Consider the following 26,918-nt stretch of genomic DNA (forward strand, 5'->3'; position numbering starts at 1 on the left):
CGAATGGCGCTGATAAAGCATTTGCCAAAGCGGTACGGCATAAGGTGGGACGAGGCATTCTGAATTACATTTTATATATGTATTTCTCACAAATCTCTGAGCCTCTCGCGGTCGTCGTCGTCGTCGTCGTCGTCGTCGTCGTCGTCGTCGCCGCCGCCGCTTCTGCAGAATTAGCAAATGGCCATCGTAGCAAATGCGGCGAGGGACACCCTGCCATCGATTCCGATTGCGCAAAGTGTGTGGTCTTGTTTTCCTGTCTATGTTTGGTCGGTCTCGTAAGAGGTTGAATGTAACGAATGGGTGGGAAAGAGTAAGGGGCAGCGGCTGTGTGGAACGAAAACACAATTCCTCAGGGGGTGTGAGCGTTTCGAGATGAATCGTATATAAGTTATACTTGGTCATCAGTGACCGTGTGGCCTAATGGATAAGGCGTCGGACTTCGGATCCGAAGATTGCAGCTTCGAAACCTGTCACGGTCGTGTTTTTCCAGTTCTGAGAAACAAACATACCGTTTTAATGTAGCAATTGTGCAGTACGAAACCGTCTGAATGTTGCTGTTGACCATTTTGTGCTTGGAGATGGTCTTGAGCTTGAAACACACACAAGAAGACCGGTGTTAACTAGCGAAATGGTCGGCAGAGTGCCCTCACCGCGAGGTTTGACTGGCACTTGCACATCTAAAACAACGTCGGAAAGTAACTCGTTCGGCTTTTGAGTCACGTCAAGTATGTGTGTTAATTTTGACGCCGCTAGCTCTGCAGATTGTCATGCAATTCCTTTACCTCTCAGAAATGATTATGAAATAAAAGTGAAGTACGTGACGAGTGTGACGTTAGGAAAACATTAGGCAGCATGGAGAGATTCTGTATGGGACCAACCAACCCAAACGAGTACTGTGTGATCTGCTACCCAGCAGGTACCCAACGAGGCAGCACGGCTAGCTCAGTTGGTAGAGCATGAGACTCTTAATCATAGGGTCGTGGGTTCGAGCCCTTCCCTGGGCGGAACGGAATTTTTCTCCGCTGCAGATGTAAATTACCGATTTTCTGATTAACGTGATGTAATGGAAATAGCAACTTTAAAATTTGCCTACGTCTCAATCAGTCGCAAGAAAACTGTATTTGAAGGTGAAGGTGATTTTTTAGACATGTGAAAGTCATGTTCTGAAGTGCAGGTGGTTTTGTTTGGAGAGAACATCGGCTACGTGTCAGATGTGTAGCCAAGCAGTAATGGGTGGCCATAGCTGCTAATATTAGTCAAAAATATGAAGTGTTGTCAGCTGAAGTCTGATAATTCAGACGACCGTGCGACGAAGTACGCAAAAGTTCCGCTAGGCCGCGCCTCTTTAGCTCAGTGGTAGAGCACTGGTCTAGTAAACCAGGAGTCGTGAGTTCCACCCTTACAGGAGGAAGACGAATTTTGGAAATCAGTTGCGCGTCATGGCCGTATAGCAAACAGTATCTGTGATGGCGAACAATTAGCGAGAGGCGTTTTATTAAGAATTACTCTCAGATGTGATTAAGGCGAATGGCGCTGATAAAGCATTTGCCAAAGCGGTACGGCATAAGGTGGGACGAGGCATTCTGAATTACATTTTATAGATGTATTTCTCACAAATGTCTGAGCCTCTCGCGGTCGTCGTCATCGTCGTCGTCGCCGCCGCCGCCGCTTCTGCAGAATTAGCAAATGGCCATCGTAGCAAATGCGGCGAGGGACACCCTGCCATCGATTCCGATTGCGCAAAGTGTGTGGTCTTGTTTTCCTGTCTATGTTTGGTCGGTCTCGTAAGAGGTTGAATGTAACGAATGGGTGGGAAAGAGTAAGGGGCAGCGGCTGTGTGGAACGAAAACACAATTCCTCAGGGGGTGTGAGCGTTTCGAGATGAATCGTATATAAGTTATACTTGGTCGTCAGTGACCGTGTGGCCTAATGGATAAGGCGTCGGACTTCGGATCCGAAGATTGCAGCTTCGAAACCTGTCACGGTCGTGTTTTTCCAGTTCTGAGAAACAAACATACCGTTTTAATGTAGCAATTGTGCAGTACGAATCCGTCTGAATGTTGCTGTTGACCATTTTGTGCTTGGAGATGGTCTTGAGCTTGAAACACACACAAGAAGACCGGTGTTAACTAGCGAAATGGTCGGCAGAGTGCCCTCACCGCGAGGTTTGACTGGCACTTGCACATCTAAAACAACGTCGGAAAGTAACTCGTTCGGCTTTTGAGTCACGTCAAGTATGTGTGTTAATTTTGACGCCGCTAGCTCTGCAGATTGTCATGCAATTCCTTTACCTCTCCGAAATGATTATGAAATAAAAGTGAAGTACGTGACGAGTGTGACGTTAGGAAAACATTAGGCAGCATGGAGAGATTCTGTATGGGACCAACCAACCCAAACGAGTACTGTGTGATCTGCTACCCAGCACGTACCCAACGAGGCAGCACGGCTAGCTCAGTCGGTAGAGCATGAGACTCTTAATCATAGGGTCGTGGGTTCGAGCCCTACCCTGGGCGGAACGGAATTTTTCTCCGCTGCAGATGTAAATTACCGATTTTCTGATTAACGTGATGTAATGGAAATAGCAACTTTAAAATTTGCCTACGTCTCAATCAGTCGCAAGAAAACTGTATTTGAAGGTGAAGGTGATTTTTTAGACATGTGAAAGTCATGTTCTGAAGTGCAGGTGGTTTTGTTTGGAGAGAACATCGGCTACGTGTCAGATGTGTAGCCAAGCAGTAATGGGTCGCCATAGCTGCTAATATTAGTCAAAAATATGAAGTGTTGTCAGCTGAAGTCTGATAATTCAGACGACCGTGCGGCGAAGTACGCAAAAGTTCCGCTAGGCCGCGCCTCTTTAGCTCAGTGGTAGAGCACTGGTCTAGTAAACCAGGAGTCGTGAGTTCCATCCTTACAGGAGGAAGACGAATTTTGGAAATCAGTTGCGCGTCATGGCCGTATAGCAAACAGTATCTGTGATGGCGAACAATTAGCGAGAGGCGTTTTATTAAGAATTACTCTCAGATGTGATTAAGGCGAATGGCGCTGATAAAGCATTTGCCAAAGCGGTACGGCATAAGGTGGGACGAGGCATTCTGAATTACATTTTATAGATGTATTTCTCACAAATGTCTGAGCCTCTCGCGGTCGTCGTCATCGTCGTCGTCGCCGCCGCCGCCGCTTCTGCAGAATTAGCAAATGGCCATCGTAGCAAATGCGGCGAGGGACACCCTGCCATCGATTCCGATTGCGCAAAGTGTGTGGTCTTGTTTTCCTGTCTATGTTTGGTCGGTCTCGTAAGAGGTTGAATGTAACGAATGGGTGGGAAAGAGTAAGGGGCAGCGGCTGTGTGGAACGAAAACACAATTCCTCAGGGGGTGTGAGCGTTTCGAGATGAATCGTATATAAGTTATACTTGGTCGTCAGTGACCGTGTGGCCTAATGGATAAGGCGTCGGACTTCGGATCCGAAGATTGCAGGTTCGAATCCTGTCACGGTCGTGTTTTTCCAGTTCTGAGAAACAAACATACCGTTTTAATGTAGCAATTGTGCAGTACGAAACCGTCTGAATGTTGCTGTTGACCATTTTGTGCTTGGAGATGGTCTTGAGCTTCAAACACACACAAGAAGACCGGTGTTAACTAGGGAAATGGTTGGCAGAGTGCCCTCACCGCGAGGTTTGACTGGCACTTGCACATCTAAAACAACGTCGGAAAGTAACTCGTTCGGCTTTTGAGTCACGTCAAGTATGTGTGTTAATTTTGACGCCGCTAGCTCTGCAGATTGTCATGCAATTCCTTTACCTCTCAGAAATGATTATCAAATAAAAGTGAAGTACGTGACGAGTGTGACGTTAGGAAAACACTAGGCAGCATGGAGAGATTCTGTATGGGACCAACCAACCCAAACGAGTACTGTGTGATCTGCTACCCAGCAGGTACCCAACGAGGCAGCACGGCTAGCTCAGTCGGTAGAGCATGAGACTCTTAATCATAGGGTCGTGGGTTCGAGCCCTACCCTGGGCGGAACGGAATTTTTCTCCGCTGCAGATGTAAATTACCGATTTTCTGATTAACGTGATGTAATGGAAATAGCAACTTTAAAATTTGCCTACGTCTCAATCAGTCGCAAGAAAACTGTATTTGAAGGTGAAGGTGATTTTTTAGACATGTGAAAGTCATGTTCTGAAGTGCAGGTGGTTTTGTTTGGAGAGAACATCGGCTACGTGTCAGATGTGTAGCCAAGCAGTAATGGGTCGCCATAGCTGCTAATATTAGTCAAAAATATGAAGTGTTGTCAGCTGAAGTCTGATAATTCAGACGACCGTGCGGCGAAGTACGCAAAAGTTCCGCTATGCCGCGCCTCTTTAGCTCAGTGGTAGAGCACTGGTCTAGTAAACCAGGAGTCGTGAGTTCCATCCTCACAGGAGGAAGACGAATTTTGGAAATCAGTTGCGCGTCATGGCCGTATAGCAAACAGTATCTGTGATGGCGAACAATTAGCGAGAGGCGTTTTATTAAGAATTACTCTCAGATGTGATTAAGGCGAATGGCGCTGATAAAGCATTTGCCAAAGCGGTACGGCATAAGGTGGGACGAGGCATTCTGAATTACATTTTATAGATGTATTTCTCACAAATGTCTGAGCCTCTCGCGGTCGTCGTCGTCGTCGTCGTCGTCGTCGTCGCCGCCGCCGCCGCTTCTGCAGAATTAGCAAATGGCCATCGTAGCAAATGCGGCGAGGGACACCCTGCCATCGATTCCGATTGCGCAAAGTGTGTGGTCTTGTTTTCCTGTCTATGTTTGGTCGGTCTCGTAAGAGGTTGAATGTAACGAATGGGTGGGAAAGAGTAAGGGGCAGCGGCTGTGTGGAACGAAAACACAATTCCTCAGGGGGTGTGAGCGTTTCAAGATGAATCGTATATAAGTTATACTTGGTCGTCAGTGACCGTGTGGCCTAATGGATAAGGCGTCGGACTTCGGATCCGAAGATTGCAGGTTCGAATCCTGTCACGGTCGTGTTTTTCCAGTTCTGAGAAACAAACATACCGTTTTAATGTAGCAATTGTGCAGTACGAAACCGTCTGAATGTTGCTGTTGATCATTTTGTGCTTGGAGATGGTCTTGAACTTGAAACACACACAAGAAGACCGGTGTTAACTAGCGAAATGTTTGGCAGAGTGCCCTCACCGCGAGGTTTGACTGGCACTTGCACATCTAAAACAACGTCGGAAAGTAACTCGTTCGGCTTTTGAGTCACGTCAAGTATGTGTGTTAATTTTGACGCCGCTAGCTCTGCAGATTGTCATGCAATTCCTTTACCTCTCAGAAATGATTATGAAATAAAAGTGAAGTACGTGACGAGTGTGACGTTAGGAAAACATTAGGCAGCATGGAGAGATTCTGTATGGGACCAACCAACCCAAACGAGTACTGTGTGATCTGCTACCCAGCAGGTACCCAACGAGGCAGCACGGCTAGCTCAGTCGGTAGAGCATGAGACTCTTAATCATAGGGTCGTGGGTTCGAGCCCTACCCTGGGCGGAACGGAATTTTTCTCCGCTGCAGATGTAAATTACCGATTTTCTGATTAACGTGATGTAATGGAAATAGCAACTTTAAAATTTGCCTACGTCTCAATCAGTCGCAAGAAAACTGTATTTGAAGGTGAAGGTGATTTTGTAGACATGTGAAAGTCATGTTCTGAAGTGCAGGTGGTTTTGTTTGGAGAGAACATCGGCTACGTGTCAGATGTGTAGCCAAGCAGTAATGGGTGGCCATAGCTGCTAATATTAGTCAAAAATATGAAGTGTTGTCAGCTGAAGTCTGAAGATTCAGACGACCGTGCGGCGAAGTACGCAAAAGTTCCGCTAGGCCGCGCCTCTTTAGCTCAGTGGTAGAGCACTGGTCTAGTAAACCAGGAGTCGTGAGTTCCATCCTTACAGGAGGAAGACGAATTTTGGAAATCAGTTGCGCGTCATGGCCGTATAGCAAACAGTATCTGTGATGGCGAACAATTAGCGAGAGGCGTTTTATTAAGAATTACTCTCAGATGTGATTAAGGCGAATGGCGCTGATAAAGCATTTAAAAAAAAAAAAAAAAAAAAAAAAAAAAAAAAAAAAAACTTTACCAATAATACAACATTAATTTAATTATACAACATCTTAATATATAACTAAGTATGATACAAAAGTCAAATACAAGAAACTATTCCCATACTATTAACCCACCACCTCAAATAATTAGTGGGTCCTTATTACAAACTACTAATTGGCAGTGTATTACTTGTATGGCACTAACTACGGGCATGATTAATAAGTTACTTGTTAGACTACCTTACATGACTATTCTAGTGTGATCTGCAGTGTTACAGTATGTGCCAGAAGTTATGCATACAAACCTACTGTTATTTAGCCTGCCCACCGAGCTAACCCCAGTGGGCGTGCCCCTGGCACTGGGCTGGCTACGACTTTAACTTCACTGCAGTCCCTACCTTGTTAGTATGTTAGTATTTCTAGTTCTTACTTAAACTACTTTCTACTCAAAAAATAGTTGTGCGATAATTCCAATTCCGGGTAGTGCACCTGCCATCCTTGTCCGAAGACGCGGCGGATTCCAGCCATGAAATGGCTGGCCAGATCCGCGCCTGGCGGTAGTGCAGGTGCAACTCGGTCAAGTTCGGTTTGGTACTTGATTAGTTCCTTGCCCTAATAAAGTCCCTCATGACTTTCATCGAGATCTCATTTGCCAGACTGTTGAGGACTCTGAAAGTGTCGGCACGCCGCAGCAAGGTATATGTATCTTGGCTAGGAAGTTGCGCTCTAAGTTCACTTGCCACTCCATCATACAACGTGCAGTTGTAGATGACGTGTTCGGGAGTTCCTTCCGGAGCACCACAGTCACACGCTGGTGTCGCCTGTTTACCAAATCGGCAAAGGTATGCCGGATATGGCCCATGTCCTGTCAGGAAGTGCAGCAGACCCCTACTTGGCTGAAAGTATCCCATTTTTAATCTTTCTGCAACATCTGGAAGTAGCTCAAAAACTCGTCTCCCAGTTCCTTCCCCTTCCCACTGACTCTGCCATAGTTCCTCCCCCCTTCTCTTGATTGCGTATTTGTCCCCTACTTGCACACCCATGATTTCCCTAGTCTTTTCAATTTTCCCCTTTGTTACCCAATACCACGCTGCCTGCTCCCTAATTTTTATATCAAGGGGACATAATCCCATAATAACTAGCAACGCCCCCCCAGGAGTAGTTCTGTATGCCCCAGCAGATCTTAGTAGCATACTTCGCTGCACCCTCCTCACGGCCATGGCAGGCGCCACCCTCGTGAGCCTGTGTGCCCAGACCCCGCTGGCATACCCTACTAAGGAAGTCAGAATACTATTATGATATAATTTTATTAGGTGGGGGGGTAAGTGAAATCTTTTGTGTCCTATGTTTATTAAGTTATTAAGGATTTCTATCGCGCGCTGTGCAATCATTTCTATGTGCGTCGCGTAATTCCATTTTTCGTCTATTATTACTCCAAGATACCTAGCTTCGCGTCGCCGGAGAACTGGGGCTCCCGCAATCCTGACAGTTGGATTTCTTATCAGACTGCCTTTTAGTAGAAGATATGTTGATTTGTGTGGTGCAATTCTCATTTTTGCCTCTCGGCACCATTCCTGGAGAATTTGCATTGACCTTTCCACTTTTGGCTCTAAGTCTTCTCGGCTACGGCCACCTACCAGCAGGAGGAGGTCGTCAGCGTAGGCTATCACGTCTAGCACATCTCTACATTGTTGTAACCTGACTAACAGGGGCTCTATGTTTACGTCCCAAAAGAGTGGCCCCAGGACCGATCCCTGGGGGCACCCCTTCGTACAGGTCTTACTTACTCTCTCGCTAGGCGATGATAGCCAGACCTCCCTGTCCATGCAATAGCTCCTCAGACAGCCATACAGGGGCCCTGGACACTCCATCTCACGCAAACGTGAGAAGAGCGAGGGCCACCAGAGGTTGTCAAAGGCGCCACTGATGTCCACCATGATGCCTACGACATACTTGTGCGTGGATGAGCCACAGACCTCAGCCGCCAGGGCGATTGCGTCAGACGCTGATCGCCCCGGCCTAAAGCCGAACTGCCTGTCACTCATTCCACGCAGCATCCTATGTGCGGTCAGTCTGTCCGCCAGCAGCCTCTCCAGCAGCTTCCCCATGGTGTCTAACAGGCATATAGGTCTATAGGATTTGGGATCCATAGGGTCCTTGTCCTTTCCTTTTTGTATGATTACTACATTTGCAGTCTTCCATACTCTCGGAAATTTCCCAGCTGTGAGACACTCATTGAAGAGCCGCGTTAGAGGAGCCACCAGCTGTGGGGCGAGGAACTGTACCACCTCTGCTACAATGCCGTCCGGTCCTGGCGCCTTCCCCTTCTTTAATGATTTGATATGTGCTGCGACTTCTGCTTCAGAGAAAGGGTACACTCTAGTATTATTGGTATATTCTAGAGAATCCTCCCTGCGGATTTGCCTTTGAGAGTCATCATCATCATGTTCATCATCGTCCGGTAGCAGAGTGCGCAGGAGAACTTCAGCAGTTTCCTTCCACGACTCTGTCACTCGGTCTCCATCTCGGATGGTCGAGAGAACCGCGGGGGATTTAACCTTTTCCCTTACGAGTTTGTAGGGTATTCCCCAGGGATCGGTATCGAGCTGATTTAGCACATAATTCTCCCAACTCCTTGTTCTTACTTCCTTTAATTCCCTTTGAAAATTTTCTTTCTCATCTCTGTAACGCTGCAGCCAGTATTGCTTCTCTTGCCAGACGGCACTTCGCTGGTAGTACCTCCTCGCCCGTCTAACAGACCGACGCATACCTTCCAGTTCGGCAGTCCATGGTGATGGTGAGGCCGCCACGGCCCTCCTCCTGGTTGGCACGGCGACCTTTACCGCCCTAACGATGGAGCCTACCAGTTCTTCGGCGTACCTGTCGACATCCAGGCCACCCTCAGGCAACGGAGGAACGTCACACTCCTGAGCCAGGCATTCCCAATTTGTCTTGTGAAAGTTGTATTGAATCTCCCACCCCAGGTCCCAGCGGCACTCTTCATCTCCTATGCAAAAAGTAATCAAGTTGTGATCGCTTGTGGTAGCGTGCTCTATCACATTCCAGCTGTGGATGAGGTTTATAGCATTCGGTGATGCTAACGTCACATCGATGTTGGTGCCTTGTCCCCCTCCTCCCGCATAGGTGGGGGGGTTCCCTGCTTTATTTACTACCACCAGCTGTGACGCCATTATTGCTTCCTCTGCCCTTTCACCATTTTCGTCCCTGGTGCCGCTGTGCCATAGGGGGGATTTCGCGTTCATGTCTGCTGTGACTATTACCTTACGCCCACGTAACGCCATCATTACCCTAGAGAGATGTTCTATGAAATGTTCGAAATTTCCCCCGTACTGAAAGTACATATTAACAATATATAATATCCCGGCGGGTGACTGCAACTCGATGACGTTACAGTGGCAATCAGAGAGTTGCGCTATTTTTGTGGCTCTGAGGGCCTTATTTGTTATTACTATTAACGCCCTTGGCTCCTCTCCTGTAAAGATGGTTTGCCATGTTTTCGACATGAATGATATTTGCCCGGCCCAGTAGTATGGCTCCTGTAGACAGACTACATCTAGTCTCCTCTCCTCCACTACTTTTCGGAGTTCCTGCATGACCAACCGACTATTATGAGTGTTTAGCTTCCCTACCGTGATTGAATTTAGGGTTGTCATTAAGGAAAATAAGTGTGAAAGTAACATTCAGGCCATGATTTGTTAAAGTCGAATGCTACTCTACCATTAGCTAGGACAGCCTGTGCATAAATTTCGTCCAGCTTGAATTCTTCACCTCTTCTCTCAAATACTTTCTTCACCAGGTCACGCAGGGCTCCGAAATCAGTGGGAAGATTCACTGACTTCAGCTGTATTCTATCTACAGCCTCCATCGCCGTGAAGGTGACCATTCTGCCATGTTCATGACCTACGCGTACGACGTGCCTCAAAGCTGTAGTGAGGATCGCTGGTTGCTCCAGACGCGATAGCTGCATCGCGAACTCCAAGTTGGGATAGATCCGTCTTGGGTCCGCTCCTACAGCCGGTTTATCGTCTTGCAGCTGTGCCATACTTGTGCTCGTAGTGGTGCTTGTGACTGTGCTGTCTTGCAGGGTAAAAGTTGGAAGACTCCCTGGGACAGGAGCAGAGCTGTTCCTTCCGGGTAAAGATTGAGGCTGTGAGCCTGGGTTAACTGCTTTTCCGTCATGCTCCTCATTTTCTTCTTCAGGTCTGATAAAGCATTTGCCAAAGCGGTACGGCATAAGGTGGGACGAGGCATTCTGAATTACATTTTATAGATGTATTTCTCACAAATGTCTGAGCCTCTCGCGGTCGTCGTCATCGTTGTCGTCGCCGCCGCCGCCGCTTCTGCAGAATTAGCAAATGGCCATCGTAGCAAATGCGGCGAGGGACACCCTGCCATCGATTCCGATTGCGCAAAGTGTGTGGTCTTATTTTCCTGTCTATGTTTGGTCGGTCTCGTAAGAGGTTGAATGTAACGAATGGGTGGGAAAGAGTAAGGGGCAGCGGCTGTGTGGAACGAAAGCACAATTCCTCAGGGGGTGTGAGCGTTTCGAGATGAATCGTATATAAGTAATACTTGGTCGTCAGTGACGGTGTGGCCTAATGGATAAGGCGTCGGACTTCGGATCCGAAGACTGCAGGTTCGAATCCTGTCACGGTCGTGTTTTTCCAGTTCTGAGAAACAAACATACCGTTTTAATGTAGCAATTGTGCAGTACGAAACCGTCTGAATGTTGCTGTTGACCATTTTGTGCTTGGAGATGGTCTTGAGCTTGAAACACACACAAGAAGACCGGTGTTAACTAGCGAAATGGTCGGCAGAGTGCCCTCACCGCGAGGTTTGACTGGCACTTGCACATCTAAAACAACGTCGGAAAGTAACTCGTTCGGCTTTTGAGTCACGTCAAGTATGTGTGTTAGTTTTGACGCCGCTAGCTCTGCAGATTGTCATGCATTTCCTTTACCTCTCAGAAATGATTATGAAATAAAAGTGAAGTACGTGACGAGTGTGACGTTAGGAAAACATTAGGCAGCATGGAGAGATTCTGTATGGGACCAACCAACCCAAACGAGTACTAAGTGATCTGCTACCCAGCAGGTACCCAACGAGGCGGCACGGCTAGCTCAGTCGGTAGAGCATGAGACTCTTAATCATGGGGTCGGGGGTTCGAGCCCTACCCTGGGCGGAACGGAATTTTTCTCCTTTGCAGATGTAAATTACCGATTTTCTGATTAACGTGATGTAATGGAAATAGCAACTTTAAAATTTGCCTACGTCTCAATTAGTCGCAAGAAAACTGTATTTGAAGGTGAAGGTGATTTTGTAGCCATGTGTGAAAGTCATGTTCTGAAGTGCAGGTGATTTTGTTTGGAGAGAACATCGGCTACGTGTCAGATGTGTATCCAAGCAGTAATGGGTCGCCATAGCTGCAAATATTAGTGAAAAATATGAAGTGTTGTCGGCTGAAGTCTGAAGATTCAGACGACCGTACGGACGAAGTACGCCAAAGTTCCGCTAGGCCGCGCTTCTTTAGCTCAGTGGTAGAGCACTGGTCTAGTAAACCAGGAGTCGTGAGTTCCATCCTCACAGCAGGAAGACGAATTTTGGAAATCAGTTGCGCGTCATGGCCGTATAGCAAACAGTATCTGTGATGGCGAACAATTAGCGTGAGGAGTTTTATTAAGAATTACTCTCAGATGTGATTAAGGCGAATGGCGCTGATAAAGCATTTGCCAAAGCGGTACGGCATAAGGTGGGACGAGGCAGTGTGAATTACATTTTATAGATGTATTTCTCACAAATCGCTGAGCCTCTCGCGGTCGTCGTCGTCGTCGTCGTCGTCGTCGTCGTCGCCGTCGCCGCCGCCGCTTCTGCAGAAGTAGCAAATGGCCATCGTAGCAAATGCGGCGAGGGACACCCTGCCATCGATTCCGATTGCGCAAAGTGTGTGGTCTTGTTTTCCTGTCTATGTTTGGTCGGTCTCGTAAGAGGTTGAATGTAACGAATGGGTGGGAAAGAGTAAGAGGCAGCGGCTGTGTGGAACGAAAACACAATTCCTCAGGGGGTGTGAGCGTTTCGAGATGAATCGTATATAAGTAATACTTGGTCGTCAGTGACCGTGTGGCCTAATGGATAAGGCGTCGGACTTCGGATCCGAAGATTGCAGGTTCGAATCCTGTCACGGTCGTGTTTTTCCAGTTCTGAGAAACAAACTTACCGTTTTAATGTAGCAATTGTGCAGTACGAAACCGTCTGAATGTTGTTGTTGACCATTTTGTGCTTGGAGATGGTCTTGAGCTTGAAACACACACAAGAAGACCGGTGTTAACTAGCGAAATGGTCGGCATAGTGCCCTCACCGCGAGGTTTGACTGGCACTTGCACATCTAAAACAACGTCGGAAAGTAACTCGTTCGGCTTTTGAGTCACGTCAAGTATGTGTGTTAATTTTGACGCCGCTAGCTCTGCAGATTGTCATGCAATTCCTTTACCCCTCAGAAATGATTATGAAATAAAAGTGAAGTACGTGACGAGTGTGACGTTAGGAAAACATTAGGCAGCATGGAGAGATTCTGTATGGGACCAACCAACCCAAACGAGTAATGTGTGATCTGCTACCCAGCAGGTACCCAACGAGGCAGCACGGCTAGCTCAGTCGGTAGAGCATGAGACTCTTAATCACAGGGTCGTGGGTTCGACCCTTTCGCTTGGCGGAACGGAATTTTTTTCCACTGCAGATGTAAATTACCGATTTTCTGATTAACGTGATGTAATGGAAATAGCAACTTTAAAATTTGCCTACGTCTCAATCAGTCGCAAGAAAACTGTATTTGAAGGTGAAGGTGATTTTGTAGACATGTGAAAGTCATGTTCTGAAGTGCAGGTGGTTTTGTTTGGAGAGAACATCGGCTACGTGTCAGATGTGTAGCCAAGCAGTAATGGGTCGCCATAGCTGCTAATATTAGTCAAAAATATGAAGTGTTGTCAGCTGAAGTCTGAAGATTCAGACGACCGTGCGGCGAAGTACGCAAAAGTTCCGCTAGGCCGCGCCTCTTTAGCTCAGTGGTAGAGCACTGGTCTAGTAAACCAGGAGTTGTGAGTTCCATCCTTACAGGAGGAAGACGAATTTTGGAAATCAGTTGCGCGTCATGGCCGTATAGCAAACAGTATCTGTGATGGCGAACAATTAGCGAGAGGCGTTTTATTAAGAATTACTCTCAGATGTGATTAAGGCGAATGGCGCTGATAAAGCATTTGCCAAAGCGATACGGCATAAGGTGGGACGAGGCATTCTGAATTACATTTTATAGATGTATTTCTCACAAATCTCTGAGCCTCTCGCGGTCGTCGTCGTCGTCGTCGTCGTCGCCGCCGCCGCCGCTTCTGCAGAATTAGCAAATGGCCATCGTAGCAAATGCGGCGAGGGACACCCTGCCATCGATTCCGATTGCGCAAAGTGTGTGGTCTTGTTTTCCTGTCTATGTTTGGTCGGTCTCGTAAGAGGTTGAATGTAACGAATGGGTGGGAAAGAGTAAGGGGCAGCGGCTGTGTGGAACGAAAACACAATTCCTCAGGGGGTGTGAGCGTTTCGAGATGAATCGTATATAAGTAATACTTGGTCGTCAGTGACGGTGTGGCCTAATGGATAAGGCGTCGGACTTCGGATACGAAGATTGCAGGATCGAATCCTGTCACGGTCGTGTTTTTCCAGTTCTGAGAAACAAACATACCGTTTTAATGTAGCAATTGTGCAGTACGAAACCGTCTGAATGTTGCTGTTGACCATTTTGTGCTTGGAGATGGTCTTGAGCTTGAAACACACACAAGAAGACCGGTGTTAACTTTCGAAATGGTCGGCAGAGTGCCCTCACCGCGAGGTTTGACTGGCACTTGCACATCTAAAACAACTTCGGAAAGTAACTCGTTCGGCTTTTGAGTCACGTCAAGTATGTGTGTTAGTTTTGACGCCGCTAGCTCTGCAGATTGTCATGCATTTCCTTTACCTCTCAGAAATGATTATGAAATAAAAGTGAAGTACGTGACGAGTGTGACGTTAGGAAAACATTAGGCAGCATGGAGAGATTCTGTATGGGACCAACCAACCCAAACGAGTACTAAGTGATCTGCTACCCAGCAGGTACCCAACGAGGCGGCACGGCTAGCTCAGTCGGTAGAGCATGAGACTCTTAATCATGGGGTCGTGGGTTCGAGCCCTACCCTGGGCGGAACGGAATTTTTCTCCGCTGCAGATGTAAATTACCGATTTTCTGATTAACGTGATGTAATGGAAATAGCAACTTTAAAATTTGCCTACGTCTCCATCAGTCGCAAGAAAACTGTATTTGAAGGTGAAGGTGATTTTGTAGCCATGTGTGAAAGTCATGTTCTGAAGTGCAGGTGATTTTGTTTGGAGCGAACATCGGCTACGTGTCAGATGTGTATCCAAGCAGTAATGGGTCGCCATAGCTGCAAATATTAGTGAAAAATGTGAAGTGTTGTCAGCTGAAGTCTGAAGATTCAGACGACCGTACTGACGAAGTACGCCAATGTTCCGCTAGGCCGCGCCTCTTTAGCTCAGTGGTAGAGCACTGGTCTAGTAAACCAGGAGTCGTGAGTTCCATCCTCACAGGAGGAAGACGAATTTTGGAAATCAGTTGCGCGTCATGGCCGTATAGCAAACAGTATCTGTGATGGCGAACAATTAGCGTGAGGAGTTTTATTAAGAATTACTCTCAGATGTGATTAAGGCGAATGGCGCTGATAAAGCATTTGCCAAAGCGGTACGGCATAAGGTGGGACGAGGCAGTGTGAATTACATTTTATAGATGTATTTCTCACAAATCGCTGAGCCTCTCGCGGTCGTCGTCGTCGTCGTCGTCGTCGTCGTCGTCGCCGTCGTCGCCGCCGCTTCTGCAGAAGTAGCAAATGGCCATCGTAGCAAATGCGGCGAGGGACACCCTGCCATCGATTCCGATTGCGCAAAGTGTGTGGTCTTGTTTTCCTGTCTATGTTTGGTCGGTCTCGTAAGAGGTTGAATGTAACGAATGGGTGGGAAAGAGTAAGGGGCAGCGGCTGTGTGGAACGAAAACACAATTCCTCAGGGGGTGTGAGCGTTTCGAGATGAATCGTATATAAGTTTTACTTGGTCGTCAGTGACCGTGTGGCCTAATGGATAAGGCGTCGGACTTCGGATCCGAAGATTGCAGGTTCGAATCCTGTCACGGTCGTGTTTTTCCAGTTCTGAGAAACAAACATACCGTTTTAATGTAGCAATTGTGCAGTACGAAACCGTCTGAATGTTGCTGTTGACCATTTTGTGCTTGGAGATGGTCTTGAGCTTGAAACACACACAAGAAGACCGGTGTTAACTAGCGAAATGGTCGGCAGAGTGCCCTCACCGCGAGGTTTGACTGGCACTTGCACATCTAAAACAACGTCGGAAAGTAACTCGTTCGGCTTTTGAGTCACGTCAAGTATGTGTGTTAATTTTGACGCCGCTAGCTCTGCAGATTGTCATGCAATTCCTTTACCTCTCAGAAATGATTATGAAATAAAAGTGAAGTACGTGACGAGTGTGACGTTAGGAAAACATTAGGCAGCATGGAGAGATTCTGTATGGGACCAACCAACCCAAACGAGTACTGTGTGATCTGCTACCCAGCAGGTACCCAACGAGGCAGCACGGCTAGTTCAGTCGGTAGAGCATGAGACTCTTAATCATAGGGTCGTTGGTTCGAGCCCTACCCTGGGCGGAACGGAATTTTTCTCCGCTGCAGATGTAAATTACCGATTTTCTGATTAACGTGATGTAATGGAAATAGCAACTTTAAAATTTGCCTACGTCTCAATCAGTCGCAAGAAAACTGTATTTGAAGGTGAAGGTGATTTTGTAGACATGTGAAAGTCATGTTCTGAAGTGCAGGTGGTTTTGTTTGGAGAGAACATCGGCTACGTGTCAGATGTGTAGCCAAGCAGTAATGGGTCACCATAGCTGCTAATATTAGTCAAAAATATGAAGTGTTGTCAGCTGAAGTCTGATGATTCAGACGACCGTGCGGCGAAGTACGCAAAAGTTCCGCTAGGCCGCGCCTCTTTAGCTCAGTGGTAGAGCACTGGTCTAGTAAACCAGGAGTCGTGAGTTCCATCCTCACAGGAGGAAGACGAATTTTGGAAATCAGTTGCGCGTCATGGCCGTATAGCAAACAGTATCTGTGATGGCGAACAATTAGCGTGAGGAGTTTTATTAAGAATTACTCTCAGATGTGATTAAGGCGAATGGCGCTGATAAAGCATTTGCCAAAGCGGTACGGCATAAGGTGGGACGAGGCAGTGTGAATTACGTTTTATAGATGTATTTCTCACAAATCGCTGAGCCTCCCGCGGTCGTCGTCGTCGTCGTCGTCGCCGTCGCCGCCGCCGCTTCTGCAGAAGTAGCAAATGGCCATCGTAGCAAATGCGGCGAGGGACACCCTGCCATCGATTCCGATTGCGCAAAGTGTGTGGTCTTGTTTTCCTGTCTATGTTTGGTCGGTCTCGTAAGAGGTTGAATGTAACGAATGGGTGGGAAAGAGTAAGAGGCAGCGGCTGTGTGGAACGAAAACACAATTCCTCAGGGGGTGTGAGCGTTTCGAGATGAATCGTATATAAGTATTACTTGGTCGTCAGTGACCGTGTGGCCTAATGGATAAGGCGTCGGACTTCGGATCCGAAGATTGCAGGTTCGAATCCTGTCACGGTCGTGTTTTTCCAGTTCTGAGAAACAAACTTACCGTTTTAATGTAGCAATTGTGCAGTACGAAACCGTCTGAATGTTGCTGTTGACCATTTTGTGCTTGGAGATGGTCTTGAGCTTGAAACACACACAAGAAGACCGGTGTTAACTAGCGAAATGGTCGGCAGAGTGCCCTCACCGCGAGGTTTGACTGGCACATGCACATCTAAAACAACGTCGGAAAGTAACTCGTTCGGCTTTTGAGTCACGTCAAGTATGTGTGTTAATTTTGACGCCGCTAGCTCTGCAGATTGTCATGCAATTCCTTTACCTCTCAGAAATGATTATGAAATAAAAGTGAAGTACGTGACGAGTGTGACGTTAGGAAAACATTAGGCAGCATGGAGAGATTCTGTATGGGACCAACCAACCCAAACGAGTACTGTGTGATCTGCTACCCAGCAGGTACCCAACGAGGCAGCACGGCTAGCTTAGTCGGTAGAGCATGAGACTCTTAATCACAGGGTCGTGGGTTCGACCTCTTCGCTGGGCGGAACGGAATTTTTCTCCGCTGCAGATGTAAATTACCGATTTTCTGATTAACGTGATGTAATGGAAATAGCAACTTTAAAATTTGCCTACGTCTCAATCAGTCGCAAGAAAACTGTATTTGAAGGTGAAGGTGATTTTGTAGACATGTGAAAGTCATGTTCTGAAGTGCAGGTGGTTTTGTTTGGAGAGAACATCGGCTACGTGTCAGATGTGTAGCCAAGCAGTAATGGGTCGCCATAGCTGCTAATATTAGTCAAAAATATGAAGTGTTGTCAGCTGAAGTCTGAAGATTCAGACGACCGTGCGGCGAAGTACGCAAAAGTTCCGCTAGGCCGCGCCTCTTTAGCTCAGTGGTAGAGCACTGGTCTAGTAAACCAGGAGTCGTGAGTTCCATCCTTACAGGAGGAAGACGGATTTTTGAAATCAGTTGCGCGTCATGGCCGTATAGCAAACAGTATCTGTGATGGCGAACAATTAGCGAGAGGCGTTTTATTAAGAAATACTCTCAGATGTGATTAAGGCGAATGGCGCTGATAAAGCATTTGCCAAAGCGGTACGGCATAAGGTGGGACGAGGCAGTGTGAATTACATTTTATAGATGTATTTCTCACAAATCGCTGAGCCTCTCGCGGTCGTCGTCGTCGTCGTCGTCGCCGTCGCCGCCGCCGCCGCCGCTTCTGCAGAAGTAGCAAATGGCCATCGTAGCAAATGCGGCGAGGGACACCCTGCCATCGATTCCGATTGCGCAAAGTGTGTGGTCTTGTTTTCCTGTCTATGTTTGGTCGGTCTCGTAAGAGGTTGAATGTAACGAATGGGTGGGAAAGAGTAAGGGGCAGCGGCTGTGTGGAACGAAAACACAATTCCTCAGGGGGTGTGAGCGTTTCGAGATGAATCGTATATAAGTTTTACTTGGTCGTCAGTGACCGTGTGGCCTAATGGATAAGGCGTCGGACTTCGGATCCGAAGATTGCAGGTTCGAATCCTGTCACGGTCGTGTTTTTCCAGTTCTGAGAAGCAAACATACCGTTTTAATGTAGCAATTGTGCAGTACGAAACCGTCTGAATGTTGCTGTTGACCATTTTGTGCTTGGAGATGGTCTTGAGCTTGAAACACACACAAGAAGACCGGTGTTAACTAGCGAAATGGTCGGCAGAGTGCCCTCACCGCGAGGTTTGACTGGCACTTGCACATCTAAAACAACGTCGGAAAGTAACTCGTTCGGCTTTTGAGTCACGTCAAGTATGTGTGTTAATTTTGACGCCGCAAGCTCTGCAGATTGTCATGCAATTCCTTTACCTCTCAGAAATGATTATGAAATAAAAGTGAAGTACGTGACGAGTGTGACGTTAGGAAAACATTAGGCAGCATGGAGAGATTCTGTATGGGACCAACCAACCCAAACGAGTACTGTGTGATCTGCTACCCAGCAGGTACCCAACGAGGCAGCACGGCTAGCTCAGTCGGTAGAGCATGAGACTCTTAATCATGGGGTCGTGGGTTCGAGCCCTACCCTGGGCGGAACGGAATTTTTCTCCGCTGCAGATGTAAATTACCGATTTTCTGATTAACGTGATGTAATGGAAATAGCAACTTTAAAATTTGCCTACGTCTCAATCAGTCGCAAGAAAACTGTATTTGAAGGTGAAGGTGATTTTGTAGACATGTGAAAGTCATGTTCTGAAGTGCAGGTGGTTTTGTTTGGAGAGAACATCGGCTACGTGTCAGATGTGTAGCCAAGCAGTAATGGGTCACCATAGCTGCTAATATTTGTCAAAAATATGAAGTGTTGTCAGCTGAAGTCTGATGATTCAGACGACCGTGCGGCGAAGTACGCAAAAGTTCCGCTAGGCCGCGCCTCTTTAGCTCAGTGGTAGAGCACTGGTCTAGTAAACCAGGAGTCGTGAGTTCCATCCTCACAGGAGGAAGACGAATTTTGGAAATCAGTTGCGCGTCATGGCCGTATAGCAAACAGTATCTGTGATGGCGAACAATTAGCGTGAGGAGTTTTATTAAGAATTACTCTCAGATGTGATTAAGGCGAATGGCGCTGATAAAGCATTTGCCAAAGCGGTACGGCATAAGGTGGGACGAGGCAGTGTGAATTACATTTTATAGATGTATTTCTCACAAATCGCTGAGCCTCTCGCGGTCGTCGTCGTCGTCGTCGTCGTCGTCGCCGCCGCCGCTTCTGCAGAATTAGCAAATGGCCATCGTAGCAAATGCGGCGAGGGACACCCTGCCATCGATTCCGATTGCGCAAAGTGTGTGGTCTTGTTTTCCTGTCTATGTTTGGTCGGTCTCGTAAGAGGTTGAATGTAACGAATGGGTGGGAAAGAGTAAGGGGCAGCGGCTGTGTGGAACGAAAACACAATTCCTCAGGGGGTGTGAGCGTTTCGAGATGAATCGTATATAAGTAGTACTTGGTCGTCAGTGACGGTGTGGCCTAATGGATAAGGCGTCGGACTTCGGATCCGAAGATTGCAGGTTCGAATCCTGTCACGGTCGTGTTTTTCCAGTTCTGAGAAACAAACATACCGTTTTAATGTAGCAATTGTGCAGTACGAAACCGTCTGAATGTTGCTGTTGTCCATTTTGTGCTTGGAGATGGTCTTGAGCTTGAAACACACACAAGAAGACCGGTGTTAACTAGCGAAATGGTCGGCAGAGTGCCCTCACCGCGAGGTTTGACTGGCACTTGCATATCTAAAACAACGTCGGAAAGTAACTCGTTCGGCTTTTGAGTCACGTCAAGTATGTGTGTTAGTTTTGACGCCGCTAGCTCTGCAGACTGTCATGCATTTCCTTTACCTCTCAGAAATGATTATGAAATAAAAGTGAAGTACGTGACGAGTGTGACGTTAGGAAAACATTAGGCAGCATGGAGAGATTCTGTATGGGACCAACCAACCCAAACGAGTACTGTGTGATCTGCTACCCAGCAGGTACCCAACGAGGCGACACGGCTAGCTCAGTCGGTAGAGCATGAGACTCTTAATCATGGGGTCGTGGGTTCGAGCCCTACCCTGGGCGGAACGGAATTTTTCTCCTTTGCAGATGTAAATTACCGATTTTCTGATTAACGTGACGTAATGGAAATAGCAACTTTAAAATTTGCCTACGTCTCAATCAGTCGCAAGAAAACTGTATTTGAAGGTGAAGGTGATTTTGTAGACATGTGAAAGTCATGTTCTGAAGTGCAGGTGGTTTTGTTTGGAGAGAACATCGGCTACGTGTCAGATGTGTAGCCAAGCAGTAATGGGTCACCATAGCTGCTAATATTAGTCAAAAATATGAAGTGTTGTCAGCTGAAGTCTGATGATTCAGACGACCGTGCGGCGAAGTACGCAAAAGTTCCGCTAGGCCGCGCCTCTTTAGCTCAGTGGTAGAGCACTGGTCTAGTAAACCAGGAGTCGTGAGTTCCATCCTCACAGGAGGAAGACGAATTTTGGAAATCAGTTGCGCGTCATGGCCGTATAGCAAACAGTATCTGTGATGGCGAACAATTAGCGTGAGGAGTTTTATTAAGAATTACTCTCAGATGTGATTAAGGCGAATGGCGCTGATAAAGCATTTGCCAAAGCGGTACGGCATAAGGTGGGACGAGGCAGTGTGAATTACATTTTATAGATGTATTTCTCACAAATCGCTGAGCCTCTCGCGGTCGTCGTCGTCGTCGTCGTCGTCGTCGCCGTCGATGCCGCCGCTTCTGCAGAAGTAGCTAATGGCCATCGTAGCAAATGCGGCGAGGGACACCCTGCCATCGATTCCGATTGCGCAAAGTGTGTGGTCTTGTTTTCCTGTCTATGTTTGGTCGGTCTCGTAAGAGGTTGAATGTAACGAATGGGTGGGAAAGAGTAAGGGGCAGCGGCTGTGTGGAACGAAAACACAATTCCTCAGGGGGTGTGAGCGTTTCGAGATGAATCGTATATAAGTAATACTTGGTCGTCAGTGACCGTGTGGCCTAATGGATAAGGCGTCGGACTTCGGATCCGAAGCTTGCAGGTTCGAATCCTGTCACGGTCGTGTTTTTCCAGTTCTGAGAAACAAACTTACCGTTTTAATGTAGCAATTGTGCAGTACGAAACCGTCTGAATGTTGCTGTTGACCATTTTGTGCTTGGAGATGGTCTTGAGCTTGAAACACACACAAGAAGACCGGTGTTAACTAGCGAAATGGTCGGCAGAGTGCCCTCACCGCGAGGTTTGACTGGCACTTGCACATCTAAAACAACGTCGGAAAGTAACTCGTTCGGCTTTTGAGTCACGTCAAGTATGTGTGTTAATTTTGACGCCGCTAGCTCTGCAGATTGTCATGCAATTCCTTTACCTCTCAGAAATGATTATGAAATAAAAGTGAAGTACGTGACGAGTGTGACGTTAGGAAAACATTAGGCAGCATGGAGAGATTCTGTATGGGACCAACCAACCCAAACGAGTACTGTGTGATCTGCTACCCAGTAGGTACCCAACGAGGCAGCACGGCTAGCTCAGACGGTAGAGCATGAGACTCTTAATCACAGGGTCGTGGGTTCGACCCCTTCGCTGGGCGGAACGGAATTTTTTTCCACTGCAGATGTAAATTACCGATTTTCTGATTAACGTGATGTAATGGAAATAGCAACTTTAAAATTTGCCTACGTCTCAATCAGTCGCAAGAAAACTGTATTTGAAGGTGAAGGTGATTTTGTAGACATGTGAAAGTCATGTTCTGAAGTGCAGGTGGTTTTGTTTGGAGAGAACATCGGCTACGTGTCAGATGTGTATCCAAGCAGTAATGGGTCGCCATACCTGCTAATATTAGTCAAAAATATGAAGTGTTTTCAGCTGAAGTCTGAAGATTCAGACGACCGTGCGGCGAAGTACGCAAAAGTTCCGCTAGGCCGCGCCTCTTTAGCTCAGTGGTAGAGCACTGGTCTAGTAAACCAGGAGTCGTGAGTTCCATCCTTACAGGAGGAAGACGGATTTTTGAAATCAGTTGCGCGTCATGGCCGTATAGCAAACAGTATCTGTGATGGCGAACAATTAGCGAGAGGCGTTTTATTAAGAATTACTCTCAGATGTGATTAAGGCGAATGGCGCTGATAAAGCATTTGCCAAAGCGGTACGGCATAAGGTGGGACGAGGCAGTGTGAATTACATTTTATAGATGTATTTCTCACAAATCGCTGAGCCTCTCGCGGTCCTCGGCGTCGTCGCCGTCGATGCCGCTGCTTCTGCAGAAGTAGCAAATGGCCATCGTAGCAAATGCGGCGAAGGACACCCTGCCATCGATTCCGATTGCGCAAAGTGTGTGGTCTTGTTTTCCTGTCTATGTTTGGTCGGTCTCGTAAGAGGTTGAATGTAACGAATGGGTGGGAAAGAGTAAGGGGCAGCGGCTGTGTGGAACGAAAACACAATTCCTCAGGGGGTGTGAGCGTTTCGAGATGAATCGTATATAAGTAATACTTGGTCGTCAGTGACCGTGTGGTCTAATGGATAAGGCGTCGGACTTCGGATCCGAAGATTGCAGGATCGAATCCTGTCACGGTCGTGTTTTTCCAGTTCTGAGAAACAAACATACCGTTTTAATGTAGCAATTGTGCAGTACGAAACCGTCTGAATGTTGCTGTTGACCATTTTGTGCTTGGAGATGGTCTTGAGCTTGAAACACACACAAGAAGACCGGTGTTAACTAGCGAAATGGTCGGCAGAGTGCCCTCACCGCGAGGTTTGACTGGCACTTGCACATCTAAAACAACGTCGGAAAGTAACTCGTTCGGCTTTTGAGTCACGTCAAGTATGTGTGTTAATTTTGACGCCGCTAGCTCTGCAGATTGTCATGCAATTCCTTTACCTCTCAGAAATGATTATGAAATAAAAGTGAAGTACGTGACGAGTGTGACGTTAGGAAAACATTAGGCAGCATGGAGAGATTCTGTATGGGACCAACCAACCCAAACGAGTACTGTGTGATCTGCTACCCTGCAGGTACCCAACGAGGCAGCACGGCTAGCTCAGTCGGTAGAGCATGAGACTCTTAATCATAGGGTCGTGGGTTCGAGCCCTACCCTGGGCGGAACGGAATTTTTCTCCGCTGCAGATGTAAATTACCGATTTTCTGATTAACGTGATGTAATGGAAATAGCAACTTTAAAATTTGCCTACGTCTCCATCAGTCGCAAGAAAACTGTATTTGAAGGTGAAGGTGATTTAGTAGACATGTGAAAGTCATGTTCTGAAGTGCAGGTGATTTTGTTTGGAGAGAACATCGGCTACGTGTCAGATGTGTAGCCAAGCAGTAATGGGTCACCATAGCTGCTAATATTAGTCAAAAATATGAAGTGTTGTCAGCTGAAGTCTGATGATTCAGACGACCGTGCGGCGAAGTACGCAAAAGTTCCGCTAGGCCGCGCCTCTTTAGCTCAGTGGTAGAGCACTGGTCTAGTAAACCAGGAGTCGTGAGTTCCATCCTCACAGGAGGAAGACGAATTTTGGAAATCAGTTGCGCGTCATGGCCGTATAGCAAACAGTATCTGTGATGGCGAACAATTAGCGTGAGGAGTTTTATTAAGAATTACTCTCAGATGTGATTAAGGCGAATGGCGCTGATAAAGCATTTGCCAAAGCGGTACGGCATAAGGTGGGACGAGGCAGTGTGAATTACATTTTATAGATGTATTTCTCACAAATCGCTGAGCCTCTCGCGGTCCTCGTCGTCGTCGTCGTCGTCGTCGTCGCCGTCGCCGCCGCCGCTTCTGCAGAAGTAGCAAATGGCCATCGTAGCAAATGCGGCGAGGGACACCCTGCCATCGATTCCGATTGCGCAAAGTGTGTGGTCTTGTTTTCCTGTCTATGTTTGGTCGGTCTCGTAAGAGGTTGAATGTAACGAATGGGTGGGAAAGAGTAAGAGGCAGCGGCTGTGTGGAACGAAAACACAATTCCTCAGGGGGTGTGAGCGTTTCGAGATGAATCGTATATAAGTAATACTTCGTCGTCAGTGACCGTGTGGCCAAATGGATAAGGCGTCGGACTTCGGATCCGAAGATTGCAGGTTCGAATCCTGTCACGGTCGTGTTTTTCCAGTTCTGAGAAACAAACTTACCGTTTTAATGTAGCAATTGTGCAGTACGAAACCGTCTGAATGTTGCTGTTGACCATTTTGTGCTTGGAGATGGTCTTGAGCTTGAAACACACACAAGAAGACCGGTGTTAACTAGCGAAATGGTCGGCAGAGTGCCCTCACCGCGAGGTTTGACTGGCACTTGCACATCTAAAACAACGTCGGAAAGTAACTCGTTCGGCTTTTGAGTCACGTCAAGTATGTGTGTTAATTTTGACGCCGCTAGCTCTGCAGATTGTCATGCAATTCCTTTACCTCTCAGAAATGATTATGAAATAAAAGTGAAGTACGTGACGAGTGTGACGTTAGGAAAACATTAGGCAGCATGGAGAGATTCTGTATGGGACCAACCAACCCAAACGAGTACTGTGTGATCTGCTACCCAGTAGGTACCCAACGAGGCAGCACGGCTAGCTCAGACGGTAGAGCATGAGACTCTTAATCACAGGGTCGTGGGTTCGACCCCTTCGCTGGGCGGAACGGAATTTTTTTCCACTGCAGATGTAAATTACCGATTTTCTGATTAACGTGATGTAATGGAAATAGCAACTTTAAAATTTGCCTACGTCTCAATCAGTCGCAAGAAAACTGTATTTGAAGGTGAAGGTGATTTTGTAGACATGTGAAAGTCATGTTCTGAAGTGCAGGTGGTTTTGTTTGGAGATAACATCGGCTACGTGTCAGATGTGTATCCAAGCAGTAATGGGTCGCCATACCTGCTAATATTAGTCAAAAATATGAAGTGTTTTCAGCTGAAGTCTGAAGATTCAGACGACCGTGCGGCGAAGTACGCAAAAGTTCCGCTAGGCCGCGCCTCTTTAGCTCAGTGGTAGAGCACTGGTCTAGTAAACCAGGAGTCGTGAGTTCCATCCTTACAGGAGGAAGACGGATTTTTGAAATCAGTTGCGCGTCATGGCCGTATAGCAAACAGTATCTGTGATGGCGAACAATTAGCGAGAGGCGTTTTATTAAGAATTACTCTCAGATGTGATTAAGGCGAATGGCGCTGATAAAGCATTTGCCAAAGCGGTACGGCATAAGGTGGGACGAGGCAGTGTGAATTACATTTTATAGATGTATTTCTCACAAATCGCTGAGCCTCTCGCGGTCGTCGTCGTCGTCGTCGTCGTCGCCGTCGCCGCCGCCGCTTCTGCAGAATTAGCAAATGGCCATCGTAGCAAATGCGGCGAGGGACACCCTGCCATCGATTCCGATTGCGCAAAGTGTGTGGTCTTGTTTTCCTGTCTATGTTTGGTCGGTCTCGTAAGAGGTTGAATGTAACGAATGGGTGGGAAAGAGTAAGAGGCAGCGGCTGTGTGGAACGAAAACACAATTCCTCAGGGGGTGTGAGCGTTTCGAGATGAATCGTATATAAGTAATACTTCGTCGTCAGTGACCGTGTGGCCTAATGGATAAGGCGTCGGACTTCGGATCCGAAGATTGCAGGTTCGAATCCTGTCACGGTCGTGTTTTTCCAGTTCTGAGAAACAAACTTACCGTTTTAATGTAGCAATTGTGCAGTACGAAACCGTCTGAATGTTGCTGTTGACCATTTTGTGCTTGGAGATGGTCTTGAGCTTGAAACACACACAACAAGACCGGTGTTAACTAGCGAAATGGTCGGCAGAGTGCCCTCACCGCGAGGTTTGACTGGCACTTGCACATCTAAAACAACGTCGGAAAGTAACTCGTTCGGCTTTTGAGTCACGTCAAGTATGTGTGTTAATTTTGACGCCGCTAGCTCTGCAGATTGTCATGCAATTCCTTTACCTCTCAGAAATGATTATGAAATAAAAGTGAAGTACGTGACGAGTGTGACGTTAGGAAAACATTAGGCAGCATGGAGAGATTCTGTATGGGACCAACCAACCCAAACGAGTACTGTGTGATCTGCTACCCAGCACGTACCCAACGAGGCAGCACGGCTAGCTCAGTCGGTAGAGCATGAGACTCTTAATCATAGGGTCGTGGGTTCGAGCCCTACCCTGGGCGGAACGGAATTTTTCTCCGCTGCAGATGTAAATTACCGATTTTCTGATTAACGTGATGTAATGGAAATAGCAACTTTAAAATTTGCCTACGTCTCAATCAGTCGCAAGAAAACTGTATTTGAAGGTGAAGGTGATTTTGTAGACATGTGAAAGTCATGTTCTGAAGTGCAGGTGGTTTTGTTTGGAGAGAACATCGGCTACGTGTCAGATGTGTAGCCAAGCAGTAATGGGTCGCCATAGCTGCTAATATTAGTCAAAAATATGAAGTGTTGTCAGCTGAAGTCTGATAATTCAGACGACCATGCGACGAAGTACGCAAAAGTTCCGCTAGGCCGCGCCTCTTTAGCTCAGTGGTAGAGCACTGGTCTAGTAAACCAGGAGTCGTGAGTTCCACCCTTACAGGAGGAAGACGAATTTTGGAAATCAGTTGCGCGTCATGGCCGTATAGCAAACAGT

General features: G+C 47.2%; 20 non-coding genes across 20 annotated transcripts; all 20 read left to right on the plus strand.

Moving 5' to 3' along the window:
• The first annotated feature begins 406 nt into the window (after positions 1-406).
• On the plus strand, positions 407-479 carry Trnar-ucg (transfer RNA arginine (anticodon UCG)). Its single transcript has one exon. It is a non-coding gene; the product is annotated as a tRNA-Arg (tRNA).
• A 1,436-nt stretch (positions 480-1,915) lies between these two features.
• On the plus strand, positions 1,916-1,988 carry Trnar-ucg (transfer RNA arginine (anticodon UCG)). The gene has a single exon. It is a non-coding gene; the product is annotated as a tRNA-Arg (tRNA).
• A 1,436-nt stretch (positions 1,989-3,424) lies between these two features.
• Trnar-ucg (transfer RNA arginine (anticodon UCG)) lies at positions 3,425-3,497 on the plus strand. Its single transcript has one exon. It is a non-coding gene; the product is annotated as a tRNA-Arg (tRNA).
• An 860-nt stretch (positions 3,498-4,357) lies between these two features.
• Positions 4,358-4,429, plus strand: Trnat-agu (transfer RNA threonine (anticodon AGU)). The gene has a single exon. It is a non-coding gene; the product is annotated as a tRNA-Thr (tRNA).
• A 513-nt stretch (positions 4,430-4,942) lies between these two features.
• Positions 4,943-5,015, plus strand: Trnar-ucg (transfer RNA arginine (anticodon UCG)). The gene has a single exon. It is a non-coding gene; the product is annotated as a tRNA-Arg (tRNA).
• A 5,682-nt stretch (positions 5,016-10,697) lies between these two features.
• On the plus strand, positions 10,698-10,770 carry Trnar-ucg (transfer RNA arginine (anticodon UCG)). Its single transcript has one exon. It is a non-coding gene; the product is annotated as a tRNA-Arg (tRNA).
• A 1,454-nt stretch (positions 10,771-12,224) lies between these two features.
• On the plus strand, positions 12,225-12,297 carry Trnar-ucg (transfer RNA arginine (anticodon UCG)). Its single transcript has one exon. It is a non-coding gene; the product is annotated as a tRNA-Arg (tRNA).
• Positions 12,298-14,672: 2,375 nt separating this feature from the next.
• Positions 14,673-14,744, plus strand: Trnat-agu (transfer RNA threonine (anticodon AGU)). The gene has a single exon. It is a non-coding gene; the product is annotated as a tRNA-Thr (tRNA).
• A 519-nt stretch (positions 14,745-15,263) lies between these two features.
• Positions 15,264-15,336, plus strand: Trnar-ucg (transfer RNA arginine (anticodon UCG)). The gene has a single exon. It is a non-coding gene; the product is annotated as a tRNA-Arg (tRNA).
• Positions 15,337-16,196: 860 nt separating this feature from the next.
• Positions 16,197-16,268, plus strand: Trnat-agu (transfer RNA threonine (anticodon AGU)). Its single transcript has one exon. It is a non-coding gene; the product is annotated as a tRNA-Thr (tRNA).
• Positions 16,269-16,775: 507 nt separating this feature from the next.
• Trnar-ucg (transfer RNA arginine (anticodon UCG)) lies at positions 16,776-16,848 on the plus strand. The gene has a single exon. It is a non-coding gene; the product is annotated as a tRNA-Arg (tRNA).
• A 1,445-nt stretch (positions 16,849-18,293) lies between these two features.
• Trnar-ucg (transfer RNA arginine (anticodon UCG)) lies at positions 18,294-18,366 on the plus strand. Its single transcript has one exon. It is a non-coding gene; the product is annotated as a tRNA-Arg (tRNA).
• Positions 18,367-19,226: 860 nt separating this feature from the next.
• On the plus strand, positions 19,227-19,298 carry Trnat-agu (transfer RNA threonine (anticodon AGU)). The gene has a single exon. It is a non-coding gene; the product is annotated as a tRNA-Thr (tRNA).
• Positions 19,299-19,805: 507 nt separating this feature from the next.
• Trnar-ucg (transfer RNA arginine (anticodon UCG)) lies at positions 19,806-19,878 on the plus strand. Its single transcript has one exon. It is a non-coding gene; the product is annotated as a tRNA-Arg (tRNA).
• Positions 19,879-20,738: 860 nt separating this feature from the next.
• Trnat-agu (transfer RNA threonine (anticodon AGU)) lies at positions 20,739-20,810 on the plus strand. Its single transcript has one exon. It is a non-coding gene; the product is annotated as a tRNA-Thr (tRNA).
• Positions 20,811-21,323: 513 nt separating this feature from the next.
• Positions 21,324-21,396, plus strand: Trnar-ucg (transfer RNA arginine (anticodon UCG)). Its single transcript has one exon. It is a non-coding gene; the product is annotated as a tRNA-Arg (tRNA).
• Positions 21,397-22,829: 1,433 nt separating this feature from the next.
• Positions 22,830-22,902, plus strand: Trnar-ucg (transfer RNA arginine (anticodon UCG)). The gene has a single exon. It is a non-coding gene; the product is annotated as a tRNA-Arg (tRNA).
• An 860-nt stretch (positions 22,903-23,762) lies between these two features.
• Positions 23,763-23,834, plus strand: Trnat-agu (transfer RNA threonine (anticodon AGU)). The gene has a single exon. It is a non-coding gene; the product is annotated as a tRNA-Thr (tRNA).
• Positions 23,835-24,350: 516 nt separating this feature from the next.
• On the plus strand, positions 24,351-24,423 carry Trnar-ucg (transfer RNA arginine (anticodon UCG)). Its single transcript has one exon. It is a non-coding gene; the product is annotated as a tRNA-Arg (tRNA).
• A 1,442-nt stretch (positions 24,424-25,865) lies between these two features.
• Trnar-ucg (transfer RNA arginine (anticodon UCG)) lies at positions 25,866-25,938 on the plus strand. Its single transcript has one exon. It is a non-coding gene; the product is annotated as a tRNA-Arg (tRNA).
• Positions 25,939-26,918: the final 980 nt, after the last annotated feature.

Source organism: Schistocerca gregaria, chromosome 11 (genome assembly GCF_023897955.1).
Source record: "Schistocerca gregaria isolate iqSchGreg1 chromosome 11, iqSchGreg1.2, whole genome shotgun sequence".
NCBI lineage: Eukaryota > Metazoa > Arthropoda > Insecta > Orthoptera > Acrididae > Schistocerca > Schistocerca gregaria.